Genomic DNA, 14,789 nt, shown 5'->3' with positions numbered 1-14,789 from the left:
TCTCATATTATTAAATTGAGAAGGGCAGCAATGGAAAGTCTTTTTAGATCGGTGTTTCCATTCTTTCCTCTTTTGCTTGGTTCAAAAGTCCTGCATAATTAATACTGTAGTACTTAATAAATGCTTATGAACCTACTACCTCTCTGCTCTTTCCGTTTAATTAGGTGATTGACTTCAGGCGTACTATAAATTATAATGACAATTTAATTACTTTTTTAATGTGCACACTTAAAAGATTTATAAACAGGAATAGAGTAGTACAGTGCACTGAAAACTAGAAATACCGTGAACAGCACAAAGTAATCCCATCTAAAGTATCTCTCCAGTGTCTGAGCACCTGCAATGACTGGGAGATATGGCATTTACAGTGTCTGGTACAACCACAGAGAATTCTGTATTTCTATCCGAACACCCCTTTTAACTTTTTCTTCTAGCACTTGCGTATCTCACTCGGCTTCATGGCAGGAACCTAAAGCGGTTCCAAGGAGAAGTCAGGCTATGGACTTCAGCATCTCTTCTTAGGTAAAGTGTTCGTAAAAAGTGGAAGAGCCTTTCCCTTCTTTCAAACAAATCGTAAAACTCCTGCCTCATTTCATCATAACACAGTCATTGTTAAAATTTGCAGGGGGCCGAAATCTCCCACAGTATTCCAGCCGGCACAGGCAAATCGTCAAAGACGACAGATTTCACCATCTCATGAACAGTTCCTTCCTAGTCAAGAGACAGAAATGTCTGTCTGAGAATATTTCACGCCATCAGCACCACATACCGCAACAATCGAAGTTAGCTTTTCTGTTATTGTTGTTATGCCATCTAGGACTCATTCCCCTGCCACTTACAGGAATGTAAATTATAACTAAATTCACAAAGCTAAGAGAATTGCATATATAACAAATCGAATAAGAATCAGATCCTGGTTTTCACTTCAAACCAGTGCTCAGAAAAGTATAATTGATAAACTAAAAATAATCTTTTTAGATGTAAATAGTTTAAGATACTAAGAGATGAGTTAACCTACCTAAATGTCCAGACATTTCCAATCCCTGGTTGGTCATTGAAAACAAAGAAATCATCACTATTTTCTACAAGTTACCTGTCACAAACGTAGAGAGATGACAGCATTTGTTTTAAATCACACTGTATGCTATATTGGTGAAACTTTCTCATGTAAAAAAGTCATTAAAATTTGGGCTAGAGGAGACACTTTCCCATCTGGGAGCTGAATCTGGTTTGGTGTGACTATTCCTGTCTGTTAATTTAGCAGTATAAAGTATAACTGTACATTCTTGGCATACTTACTGGGGATGCTGGCATCTCTGTAACCAGAACTGCTTTCAGAGAGGGAAAAAAAAGACTGGGCAATTCACAGTGCGCTAGAAAAATGATGGGCAATTCAGTGTTTTAAGCATCATCTATCAACAGTGTTGAATAGTCAAAAGGGAAATAAATTTAAATATATCTCCAAGGCACAGTGCTGTGATAACTGTCTCTGGTTTTCCTTTTTATTACAGAAAAAAAAAATCCCAGACGCTCGTCTCATTCATGCCCAGCGAAGCTGAGTGGAAAGCAGATCAATCCCACAGCTTCCTCGTGTGTCTGTCCACCTCGGCCGGCAGAGAGCGGGGCCAGAAAAGGTATAGGTAAAAGAGAAAACACCGGGAGGCTGAGCGGCGTGGTGAATCACAGGGAGCCGCTTTGTCTGCAGCTTCCGTTCTCGGAGGAGCTGCGTGGGGCTGAAACAATGGCTCTCCTATGGAGCTGCGTCTCATCTACCTCATCTACAGCCGGTGATGGATGATGGGTCAAGAGGGCAGCAGACTTTGGGTGCACAACCCTTAAATACTTTATCAAAGATGGCAAAAGGCCATATACTACAATAACACAGCAAATACTTCCTTTTGCTGTAGAGCAGACAAATTCCTTCCTCTCTGCTGGCTAAATCTGAAGGTTTTGGTTCACGGCTCAGAGTGTGTGCAAGTTCTATATTCGCAAAACATACACGTGAAAAAGCTGAGGTTTTATTCCTGAGACTGTTCAATTGTAAACATTCTCACAGAAAGGAAAAGTCAGCCCTATCTGTGCTGAAATCCTATGCAGTCATAAATATGTAATTCTAGGGATTTATGGGGCTTATAGACAAGAAAAGAAGGCACGTTTCACTCATTTTAAAAATTGAAACTGCATAGTAAGAATTGAAAACATTTGTAAAACTGTGTAACTCATCCAAACTTTTCATACTGAAAGGGTTTCCTGAAAGAAAAACATACTGACTTGATAGATGTGAAAAGTTCCATAAAAACCAGAAATTTTGTCCCTGGTTTAAATGAAGATTAATAAAAGTCATAGGCCTTGTGATATAACAAGATAGTTCAATACTAACAGTTTAACAGTATTGTTGTGCTACCCAGTGAATTGTAATTTAACAAGACGTACGAGATGAGTTGGAATACCTTCACGCCATCAAAATATCTTTATGCAAAATAAAACTGAAGCAACAGTTAAAATGTTCTGAACTAAGATACCTTACTGTGTAAGAGTTGTCAAGGGTTTGTCCCAGTTTAGAGCAAGAGGTAAAGTATTTCAGAACCTTCTGCCGTTTAAATGTTCTTCCAACCAGTTTTGTCTTCTGTTCCTCCTTAGCTGCTTCTCTCTCTGTTTATCCCCTAGACATCTTTAAAACTTGATCTAACTGCTCTGAATTTGGCAATATAACTTAATGCTTTAACAGGACAGAAAGCTGTGGCCTCATGTTCTGTTTCTAAAGGCAGCGGCAGAAAGGAATCTCCGGAGAAACCTCCAAATCAGCTGTGGCCATTTCAGCTCCCTTACCAGCTGACTAGAGCATCAGCAACAGAAGACCACTTAGCTGCCCACCCACACAGCCCCAGAAGCTGTGGTAACGCTGTAACAACGGAATCACTGATTAGTGGCAACAACACCTAATACTGGCTCATGACTTCCCCCATTGGGAGACTTGGAGGAGTCCGTTCACATCAAAGCGTTGAAGCGACTGGCGCGGGTTTTCCGGCAGCGCAGTGCAGGCAGTGAGGCAGCAAGCTGTGCCGTCCCACCGCGCGTGTTGCAGCGACATGGGAAACCTGCACCTTCCACCTCCGGGCACGTTAAGGCAGAAGAAACGGGCGGTTTCCCTCCCAAAGATCTTACAGCATTTTACGCTACAGCAATGGATTTGCATAATTTCAATCAAATGATGTATTACAAATCTCCCCATAGATTTTGAACTTAAACACTTCAGAACTGAGCAAAATAAATGGTGCTCATGTTCAGAAAACGGAAGGTCTTGGGGTGGAGGTATCTCAACTTTCCTATAGCCCTGTTGAACAGATTACAAGCAGGCCTGTCATCTCTAATTCAACCAAGTGTAAATTTCAGATTAAAAAATAAGTTATTTTAATTAATAGCCATGTGTACTGAAAAGCTTCTAAAGCAATGAATGCTTTTGCACAGCCTCTATCACCCAGAAAGCAAATCTGCACATAGGTAGCTCGCCCTCTGAGTATTTTCATTCCTTTTTCAGAGTGTGAAGCTAAGATTGGCATCAAACTGCATTGTATTTATAATGCTTTTTCCATCTGAACTGAGAGGCACTTGAGGAGCCACAGGGATGTCCCAGAGAAAAACATTTTGAATGTAACTTTTCTGCTACACCCACCTTCAGCTCGTGGCCCAGCACGCTGCTCCCTTTTATTCATCCAGGTAAGGAGAAGCTGACAGCTGGGGGAGGGAAGAGATTGGGAGCCATATGGAGCTAGAGTCAATTTTCGGTATGTATTTGTGAATAGAAACAAAAAGGAGAAATGCTGGCATGCATAAATTCATATTTTATCGATATCTATTCTGGTACTTACTGTCAGAGTAATTTATTCTAAAAAGGCTGTTAAAGGCAAACACCAGTTTAAAGAAAAACCTAAATCCTTAAAAAGACTCATTCCAATCCTGACTTATTCCTTGCCACAGCAAGTCCAGGATCCCAATGGCGTGAAGCAGGAGGCAGAAGCCCACTCGCTGGTTTATCTCCCAAAGCCAAAAGGGAAACCGGTGCAAATAACCAAGAACCCAAGAGAGAGTTTCTCCAGGCCAAACAAGTCCCAAAACACGTTCCCCGGGAGCAGGGCCGCTCGAGCAGGGGTGGGCGACCAGCCTGGCGCACGGAAGCGCTGAGGGTCCACGTCCGAGCTGCTCACGCAGAGGGCAAGCGGAGCTGATGGTTTTGCATGCAGTATCTTTAATGACAAAGGCTATCGAAATTACAAGGATTCACTAGTTTTGCTGCCTGTAGTTGCTGCACCTACAAATGTTCAGTTTCACTTCTCAGACTTATTCAAATTATCCAGCCCTCATGGGTCTGCGAACCTGAGCTGCAAGTCTCAACGCGAAAGAGGATTTATTAAAAGACTGCTAGTGCATCTGACCGTGACGAAATGCTAAAATAAAAAAGTAATGAAACATACTGAACATTTCTCAACCCCAGATTATGTTTGGCCTGAATCCAGTGGACACGTTTGATTTCCACTGACTCCCCTATCACAGACTGTTATCTCCCCAAACTGTGATCTAAGGCCACCACACAACAAGAGCGGGCGGACAGCGGAGCAAAAGTATCTGTGAGAGTCACTTATTCCATTAGTCAGAAATCGAAAATTAAAAGAGCCATTTCAAACACTAACAGAATGCAAAAACTCATCACTTCCTTCCAGAGGAGGGCAAAAGACCTTATTAGTAAGTATTGATCAGAACACGTGCCATGGCAGAAAACTTCTGGACTCTACTCACAGCTCTTAAATAGCTCTGTGTCTGGGCTCGGGCAAATGGTTTGAATTTTCTATGCTTTTCAAAATAGTAATAAAAACACATACCCACCTCATAGAATAGAGGCTTCATCAATGTTTCTAACTCACTCTCAGCTTCTTAAGTAGACAGTCCTGCAAAAGTGCAGAGTACCATTATTTAGATTTGTTTTCCTTTAAAAAATTTTAATCCTGTCTATTTCTTGGGGGTTTTTTGCCAGGTAGGAACAATTGTGGACGCAAAGTCAGCATCTCTGCCTGGAGGCTGGTCTCAGGCTCCTGCCTCACACATACGTGCACATCACATTCCTACATCTTCCACGATACATACCATGAGTCTACGAACAGGTCAGTAGGACACAAGCCAAGCAATGCACATCTAAATCTGAATGCAGAACAAACAAAAAAATGTGGGTATTTTTAAGATCAAAACTCTTTCCTAAGAACCTCATTTCTTCCCGGCCACACAGTCTGGGTGCGACATGTAAGAAACGGCTTTCTGAGGCACTGCGGTGTCTTCTGAATCACTGCTATTACCCGAGAAAACCCCAGGAAGTGGTTTGGATGAGAAGCTGGACCCGGCTTGCGTAGGTATCAGCTGATGTCGGAGTACACACAGCACAAAGCCCTAACAATATGGACATTGTGAAACCAGGAATAACCTTCTCTTATCTCCTGCAGTTTGGGAAATCATTTCTAACCCGGTGACTACAGAGCTTAGGAACAAGTCAAACAGTTAATTATTCACTGCGCGCTTCATAATTAATCTCCATTTCAGGCCAATCTTTGTATGCCCATAATAACATGAAGATCTCCAGCAAGGGAAACAACAGCGTGAGCTTTTGGACCTCCTTCTGCAAAGCAATTCATTTTTCCATAAACAGTTACTATTAAGCAAGGACAAAGCAACAAACCAGACAGCCATCTGTGTAAACCAATTTAAAAGGATAGTGACCTCATAAAATTTTTCAAACTAACGCTCTCCATTTAACTTTTGCCACCCCGTCCTGCCCCAGCAGATGCTGGGTTCAAGCAGGTCCTCAGGCGGGCACAGTGCTTCCTCTTTAGGGAAAGCTGGTACTTTAAAGCCACAGCAATTTCAAACCTGTGAAAAGAGCATGTCAATGAAAATACCTCAGCATATATGGAAGCAGGACAACCTAACCGGCAGCCCACGCACCCCAGAGGGTGCTGCCACAAAGGTCTGTGCTACGTTTGCTGGCTGAGCTTCCTAGAGGTATGAGGTCAAGCGAGCACAAAGGTTCAGGCCACCGACGATAACACAATCCCTGCTGAAGTGTGTTCTTTCTTACAAGCCGGAGAGAAGCCAGCACGAGCACAGATGGCAACCACATTAGAAAGGAAGACAAACCTTATAGCCTTAGAGCAAAACTCACGAATCTACATGTAGTGCAGCTATCCTGTACACACCTGAGATGGCTGCAGCATCCACAGAGCCTTCTGCCTCTTTAGACTTGAATCTAATGAAGCTTCAGGCAAAATATGCAAACTAAAATACCAGGTAGAACACCTACAAACAGGTGAGAGTAATAAACACCCAAGGCCATGTCTCGCACCAGGTCACTTGCAGAACTGCCCTTTATTCCATTTACTGAAGTCAGTCAGAGCCACACAAGAGCTGAGAGCAGGGTATATCAGGAAGATGTTGGTGATACCAGACCATTGGTATCACAACAGAAGGAAGTACACAAACTCATTTACAAAGGCACGTGGACTACAAACATTTCAGTATCAAAGAAGGTAACTGAAAGACATGTATATTCTCTTCCCATTTCCAAGCAACAGAACAACGTAACAGTATATTAACTTTATTTCAGTGGTGGAAAGGAAGCGTTCACTTCTCTATTATATAAAGATGATGTTTCTAATCCATGTAGTGCAGACATGGTAAAAATTACCCCCCACAACACCAAGGCTTGTTACGTTGACTCTTTTTCTCTTTAGCCTGCATTTTCAAACAGTCATTACTTTACTGTTCTCCTTCCACAACGCCTGATATTTGTGTGCCTGATAGTTGCGTTTGCTTTAAAATAATGGCTGTGAGGCAAAGGTAACTTGCCTTTCTGACTCAGCGCGTAATTGTACAAGTGTTTGTGCAGTAATAACCCATCGTACATATAAAGTGACATTTCTCTAACTGGCATTTGCTGAATGCAAGGGCACCCTCTGCAAACACAGTGGCTTTTTTATTAGCAACCTCTTTCATTATCTCACTCTTCCTAACACAGAATCTCCTTTCTATCATTAGAGAAGAACAAGCCGCTCCTCACCACAGCCACAGTAATACTATATATTTCATATTACGTATGCGTGAATACTATTAAAGATTAGCCTTAAAAGACAGAGTACTATTAACAGCTGTCCTGGGAATTTGTTACAGAAAAGGGAACAATTCTGACCTTTGAGTCCATGTTTCAGTGCCTTTCCGATACGCTTGAGAACAAAAGTTCAAGCTGCGTCCCATTTCAGTTTGTCACATCTTGTTGCGTGTAAAAGTGAGGACAGAAATTCAAGAGAAGCCGGGCTGGTGCTGCTTTCCCTTGCCTTCAGTTCTGCTGTGTCAACTGATGCTGGCACATACAGTGTATTTCTCTGCTTCCTTTGTTTTTGTCTTTCCTTGGTCACTGCTTTGAGTTCCTACCCAGCCACCTCCAACAGCTCTCCTGTTGGCTGCCACGTTACATAAAAACTCAAAAATGGCTTAGGAAACATTTAAATCCACGCTATCTTGGCAAGCGGTTAATCCTTGAAGCAAATGCTACTTACACAACGGAGTGCCTGCGTTTCCTAGCCCGCCGTGGAGATGTCGTGCCTCATCTCGTGAGGCTGGAAGGAATGCACAACGCTTTGTAACATACCTCTGACTTTCCGTTTCTACTATATAAGCATCTTGTTATCAGTTTTTATAGGGAGGGAAAATGGGAAAGGAAATTCCTGGAAGAGATTACAATTGTCAAACAAGCTTTTGATATCTTTTAAACAGCTGAAGCATTAATTTTTTTGGCGGCGCTGTCAAAAGTCTATGAGGGCTTCCTGGCTGCAGTGGAAGAAATAGTACATTTAGTTCAACTACAAGCTGTACTTTTTAAAAAATCCATATGAAAACAGACTCATTATTCATTTTTCTGTTAATACGTGTTTTTGCCCTGCAGCTTCAATAGTATTTTTTTGTAAGACCTTGCAGTCTCAAGAAAGAACTCCGACTCAGAGCTAACGCTTTAATAAACTCTTGTTTATATTATAGTCAAACCAGAACAAACAAAAAAAAGCTACAAATGACATTTTTATAGGAAGTCAAGAAAAAGATTCATGTGTCTGAATATTTTAGTTACAGTATGGTAGGCATGATTATTATTTCCTGTAATGGCAAACTGTAGCTTTAAAGAACTGGAAGAAGGCTACTCTGGGAATAGAGCATGTATATGACTCGGGCCTCTAAAGAGTAGCTAGATATAAATACCATATAATTTTAATGCAAAACTCCCATCAAGTATTCTGGGAATTTTACAATGGAGCAACAGCAAGATATGGCCATGAAAAATCTGTTTGGAGTCTTCAAAATACCACCATGTTGGATTTCTACAAATGCCTCCCTTTGTGGTAAAAAGTGCCAAAAACTTTCAGGAAGAAGGTTTGCAGTGAGACAGGCAAGAAAATGACCTTTTTTAAAAGTGATCATAGAATCCCAGAAATTAGATCAAAAAGGAAATGACCAAAGTCTATTAGATCATCTCATACCCAAATAAGAAAAACCTATGTAGTATATTTTACAGTGTTTTGTCCAGGCCACTTTTGAGTTACTCAAACTCATCAGCTCTTCTGGTTTCCATCAGGAGAACAGACCTTCATCGTAATGATTTTTTTCCTGGTAGTTAACCTAATACTCCTTTTGCTCATTTGCACCATTTTACTCCTTCATAACTCTTTGAGATTGCTGTTCCCTTCTAGGTGATCTTGGCTTTGAAACTTTTACCACTGTGATATCTAATTTAATAGCAATCAAGGTAGAAAATGCTAAACTAAAAACAGCAACCGATTTGCAACCTTGTTCCCTCTGTAACCAGCGGCAAGTTTCTCATGGAATGAGACCCGAGCTCCTTCCTGGTCAAGAGTCAAGAGGGTGAAAAATCACCACCGTTCGCATTTAAAGTCAGGCTGTATTTCATCAGCACATGGCCCTGAGCTTTACGGAGGATGGAGATCTACTAGCAAAGCAATCTCAAAGGTTCCTATTCTCTTTACTCAATGTGATGCTCCATGGTTTGGTTACACTAAGAAAATTTGGTTACTATTACTTCTCCCTGCACATTAGTGAAAGAGGGTTTAAAGAGTTTTGTGTCTCCTAGTTGTCATAAACCCGTTTCTTTCTCATTCCCAAATCACAGGCTTCCAGATTAGGATTTCTGGCTGGCCTTTGTATATGGAAATGGAATTCCCTGGATGGGGGAAAGGAGTGTCACACTGCAGATTGATATCCTACCTCCCAAGCAAGGGACAGCAGATGTCAGGACCTCACGGACTGACTTTGTATCTATCATCTCCTCTGTCGCTGAACAAAGACGGTCACAAGCAGCGTGCAGAGCAATCCCCAAAAGTACATTCACCTCACTGCCTAAAAGTATAAATAAGTGTACAAGAAGGAAAGCTGAAGAGAGTCCGTCCTTGAGCATGTTAGAATAAGTTTGTGAAAACAAAATTACCTGATAAGGAGTTTCATTGTTTAACTTAGTTGCTATTATTTCTAACTAGCAGGGTAGCAACTGGCAATTGTGCTTGAGAAAAAGAAAGGCTGGACGAGTTTCTGGAAAACTCCTCAATGCTAAAGGCCTGTCTGCAAAGGGACAAAGTCATGACATGAAACTACAGACACTTGGCAAACTCCTCAGCAATCTTGAATTAGTGCCTTGTACCGCACTCATGTTATTAGCTATTGCAGTACCATGTAAATCCTTCACAACAGTGATATTTTTGAAGTACCACTGTACTGTCAGGTGTCCTGACGTTATCAAGGATCCTGGGGATGTCAGTGTGCGGCATTTCTTTCTTGCCTTCTTTACACCAAGTTTCCAAGCCAACCTGAATACCCCGCGAAGGGCCAGGATCTGCCTCGGGAAGATTTTAACCTTGGTTGGAAGGGAGCTTCTTCCCTCGCTGTCTCCCTGGGGTACGGGACATCTTTACCCAGGATAACCCTGTCCCTTACCCGCTCCTATCTCAGGGTTCACGTACAGCTTTGCATCTGAAAATAGGAGGCTGGTAGGGAGTACTCGTGGCTGCGAGCAGATGGACAGGGACTCCGCGCTGAGTCACTGGCAGCACACCACTTGTTGAGCTGTTTGAGGTCCTGCAGGAAAACGCTCACTTTGTGGCAGTAAAGAGAAATACTGCCAAGAGCAAAAATCCCTACAGGAATTACTGCACTGTGTATACAGGAAACAAAACAGGAGATGAAGAAAAGACTTTGCCACAGTTTACAGGAGTTGGTGCTGGGCTACTGACATAGAGGAGGTACCTTCCCGTCTGCCACAGTACACAGGCTTCATCTGCAGTATCTTCCTTCTCTCTTCTTCCCCATGAGCAAACAGATGGGTGGATTCCTTTCAAACTAACTCGATGCCAGAGTAACATTTACAAATCTATTAACTTACTGACAGCCTGGTCCTGGATCTCCAACAGCCTTATGAAAGTCGCTGGCCGCCTGCAGGAGGGACTGAGCTGATGAGCAAAGGTTTCAGGACCAAGGTCATCAGGCACAGAGCATGCAGGAAGAGCTGAAGTGTTATCTGACTCCATTCGTTCACATTATTGCACACAATAACATCAAAAAGATGGCAGGCTCTTCATTTATCTTATCAATTGGATTAAAAAAATGAAATACCACAAAAATGTAATCAATACCTTTTTCAACTTTTCCAACTTTTCTTTACGCTGTATTTTCCTTATACTATTTCACTGCATTGCTTTTCTTCCTCTTCGTTCTTTATTACTCCACTCACTACAAACATCAACAATGTTTATGAGTAACTCCTTATTTTTCCCTGCAGCAAAATAATGTCTAAATGAGGCGATGGCTAACCCATATTTCCTCCACGACACCTGAAGAAACAAAACCCAAAACAAACCAATGAAACTATCCAAGCCCTTCCTCACACAAGCTGACCAAAATTGGAGTTTCCTAGCGTCTAGGAACTGGTTCAATGATTTCAATGTGACTTTATGGAAACACAAAGATCACCTTGAGAGACCAAGTATTCATGACTATAATAAGATGATTTTGAACTAACACAATCAAAAGATACCGTGTGCCCTGAAGTAGTGAAATCACTACTTTGCCTCGTATTTCAGAATACTTTTACAACGTATAGGCGGCTCACAGTAGCAACATATCTCTACTTGCGTTAATGATTTCGTTAGTGACTGAGCAGCAGTGCCTGCTCCATACAGTCACTCTTCAAACAAAATAGTGCTGGCAGAAGGGAGGGCCATGGGCAAGGTGAGCTTTGTATTACCTTTGCTGTTCTTCCCATCCCAGGGCACCTCTTTATTCTCAAGAGTATTTTAGCACTGAGAGTACTTTGTCAAAACGATACAAAAGTACTAAATACCAATTCATTGTTATGTCCCTCAACAAATATCCGACACTACAGCAGCTGTACAGAGTGTGCAGTCATAGATTTAACAGGTAGGAGAGAAATAAATTGTATTTAATCTTTAAAAAAATTTCAAAATGAAGCCCCTGATATTCCCGTGTCAGATTCAGTCTCCGTTTTCGCCTCCCAAGTACGGTAATTACAGTCCTATGCCCACTGGGAACTAGTTGCACACTGAAACACCAACATGCTTCGCTGGAGGAGGGAGAGGTTTGCTGATGGAGTTATTACAAGATGCAGCAGCGGATGCTTTGACTTCCAGTGAATGTGCAGTATCCCTTGCTCACAACACCTAATTATTTTAACTGCCAAGATGAAATATCTGGTTAGCCATTGTCCAGGGCGACTGACAAGATTTTAAAGGTGGCCATTGAACAGGTGAAGGCTCTTCTGGAAAAACAAGGCTTTAGCCACCGCGGTCATCGTTCCTCAATTCAAGCTGTGCAAGCAGAACTTGATGCCTGCACTTAGGCATATGACCCAGGCATCCACCTGGCGTGACTTCACTGCAGGGTCAGCACCTAAATTAGTTTGTCCCCAACACGACACCTCTTTTACAGCACACAGGGAGGTACCTACACACACTGCCATGTGTCAGTTTGGACTTCATCCCTCTGCCTTGCAGACAGCCCCTGTGCCAAGCATCAGGAAATGGCAGGCAACTTGCTAACGCTTTTTCCTAGCAAACGACGACCCTTTCTGAAATGTTTTGAAGGCCTGAGGCATCTTTCTGGAAAGTTGGTGATGCTGAGCTTTCGCACAAACACTGTAAATGAAAGCTACCCTAAAATACTATCACTACCCTAAAATACATTCCCCCTAAAAATGGGGGAAAAGGAGGTCAATATTAGCCAAAAGATATTAATGTGTAGCTGGGCATAATGATTCCTAGAAAGCTGTGGCAAATAATACATATAGCAACATCAACTAGTTAGCAAGCTTTACGTTTTGTAAGTACACTACCTCAGGAAAATTCACTGAATTTTAATGCAAATGACTCAAGATTCATCAAGCTTTTTGTGCCTAACCTTTTACAGATTTTGAATTATATAACCAGTTTGTCATGAATCACAAAGTCTTATTGAAGTGACTGCAAAAAAAAAAAAGATACAGAAACAAAGGAAGAGTATACTCGTAAATCACAGTTCAATGAAAACCTTTTCATTCCCTCCTCTCCCTTGATCTTCCAAGCCTCTTTTTAATTGCCGCTTCTCTTCCTACTACTTCTGTCAAACGCAATTCTTAACCAGCACACAACTAGCCAGAGAGCAGATGAGGAAACTTGCTTCAGACCCAGTGCATGTGTTGTACCAGGCACCTGTCTGCAAGGAATGGAAAGGTATACATAACCTGTATCCCTCCGAGCGAGGGCATCCACGCCACAACAGCACATGCATTGCTACCAAAGGCAGCTTTATGTAAGCACTGTGTCAACAAATGCACAGACGTGGGTTAACTGGCTCCTGCAGGAAGCCTGGTTTCATTCATTAACTGCGACCTCTGGGCTAGTACATGCGGAGGAGGAGACACACAGGAGAGTTAAAGCGAAGCTCCTGTTTTCCCTCTGAAAGTTTTCAAGTCTCAAAATCCTGCACAAAACCCAACCTGCTGTCACCTGAGTGAAAGACAATAGTAGGCACTCAAATAAGTAAGACCCGCGTGAAAGTTTGCAAGCCCAGCCCATGCGGAGGGCTACCTGCCAACAGGAAGAAGTGGTGAGGAGGAATTTGGATCCAGCTGCTATCCTCCCTCAGCCAAACAATGCTGCGCGATAAACAGTATTAAGGACATTTTTTAATCATCAATCACACCGAGAGCATCCATGTCTGTCATTTTTACTCCCTGGTTGCCAGGAGAAGGGCTTGAGAGACTTCTGAGCTCGAGTTCACAGAGAGCTGATCTCCCGTTTCCTATCACAGCTGTATCAAAGGGACTGAGCCCGGGAGAGACAGGAAGAACAGGGGGGAAAGAAGAAGAAATGACAAAGCGCCTTGCCGTAGGGCTAACTCAAGCTGCTAAATTCATCACAGGTAACACTCACAAAAATCTCGTAGCTGTCTTGCAGCCCCATTTCGCATGTCAGCTTCTGACAGAAAGGCAGAGTGGAAGGAGAAAGAGGAGATAACTCAGTATCTGCAGTCCTTATGTTCGTAACATGAAGTACTGAACATCATGAAATGAACTATGACCACATGCTCAGTGGGTCACTGTGGCAGGTGCAACTTAACCTTAAAACCACGTAGCCTACTGCACCTTCAGATTTAGCCTAGATAGCACCTGGGTTAAGCACTCCAATAAATCCACTCGCTGCTCACGGGCAGTAACAAAAAGGGTTAAGAAAACAACCAGGCTGCAGCTGAAAATTCCACAGCACTTCCCTCCACAGAGATGCAAACTGCGCGTCTCCCTGGGATAAAACGGACCCGACAAACTGCCCTAAAGATCAGCCAGTTAAACATTGAAACGCCACTGCCACCGGTGGGCACGTATGGCTGGAGAGCTTGGGAGAGTTAGTCCGAGCATCACGGTGGCTCAGCGGTCCTCCGGCGCAGCCGATTCCCCAGCCTCCGGGGAAGCGTACCTTTCGGCTACGCGTCGGAGCCGGATTCACTGCCTTGCAGCCAAGGAACCCCCCTCTCCTTCCTCCCCGCCTCGGCTCCCGGTGAACACCCAGTATCTGGGTACTACCTGCATTTATCAGCAGAGCCATCCCGTGTCTTCAGTCATTCAAGGAATTTAACAGCCTGGAAATTCCTGTTGTCCATTATTTGAGGTCACAGATAAAAGCTAAACAGCAGCCGTGACTCCCATCAATCATAAGTCACTCACTGATAGAGTGTATGGTAGGAGACCTACTGATGTAAGCTAGTCACCAGAGAAAATACCCACTGATGACGCATATCCAGGCACAAAAATAGTTACAGGGCCCCCAAAGGGATTATTCAACAGCCTACATTTAGATATTCTTACAAGAGACCCGCAGTCAATTTGCTGCTATTAGATGGCTGGGGAACGTTGAAGTTTAAGTTTCCTCAGCAGACATAACCACAAATAGCTGGTTTAAATAAGCTACTGCAATTACAAGCTGTTTTGTAAATTTTAACACTGCATTATAGGGATTAAGTCTAAACAGAACCACTGGCTATAAAACGCTGTATAGCCTTTGCTCTTACTATTTACCAATTCCTTCTGTATATTAGCCAGCAATGAAAAGAACAATTTAAAAATAATTCACAAATGCTCAAACTAAGTCCCTTGTGCTACCCAAGAGCAATGTTTGTTCTAAAAAAAAAATCAATGTATATGAAAT

General features: G+C 42.6%; 1 protein-coding gene across 3 annotated transcripts in view; it reads right to left on the bottom strand.

Annotated features, from left to right (window-relative positions):
* Nucleotides 1-14,789, bottom strand: part of HIVEP2 (human immunodeficiency virus type I enhancer binding protein 2) — a 130,982-nt gene that overhangs the window by 78,817 nt on the left and 37,376 nt on the right. For 2 of the 3 annotated variants that reach the window (XM_019472638.1, XM_009281451.2), the window contains one exon: nucleotides 4,882-4,943. The exons of the other annotated variant lie outside the window; for it this stretch is intronic. The gene's annotated coding sequence lies outside the window, so the exon portion shown is untranslated. The remainder of the gene's footprint in view (nucleotides 1-4,881; nucleotides 4,944-14,789) is intronic. 3 annotated transcript variants of the gene reach the window in all.

This window comes from Aptenodytes forsteri, unplaced genomic scaffold (assembly GCF_000699145.1).
Source record: "Aptenodytes forsteri isolate BGI_AS27 unplaced genomic scaffold, ASM69914v1 Scaffold82, whole genome shotgun sequence".
NCBI classification, from domain to species: domain Eukaryota; kingdom Metazoa; phylum Chordata; class Aves; order Sphenisciformes; family Spheniscidae; genus Aptenodytes; species Aptenodytes forsteri.
The sequence above is the reverse complement of the archived record's forward strand: the minus strand, read 5'-3'. Positions and strand labels throughout refer to the sequence as shown.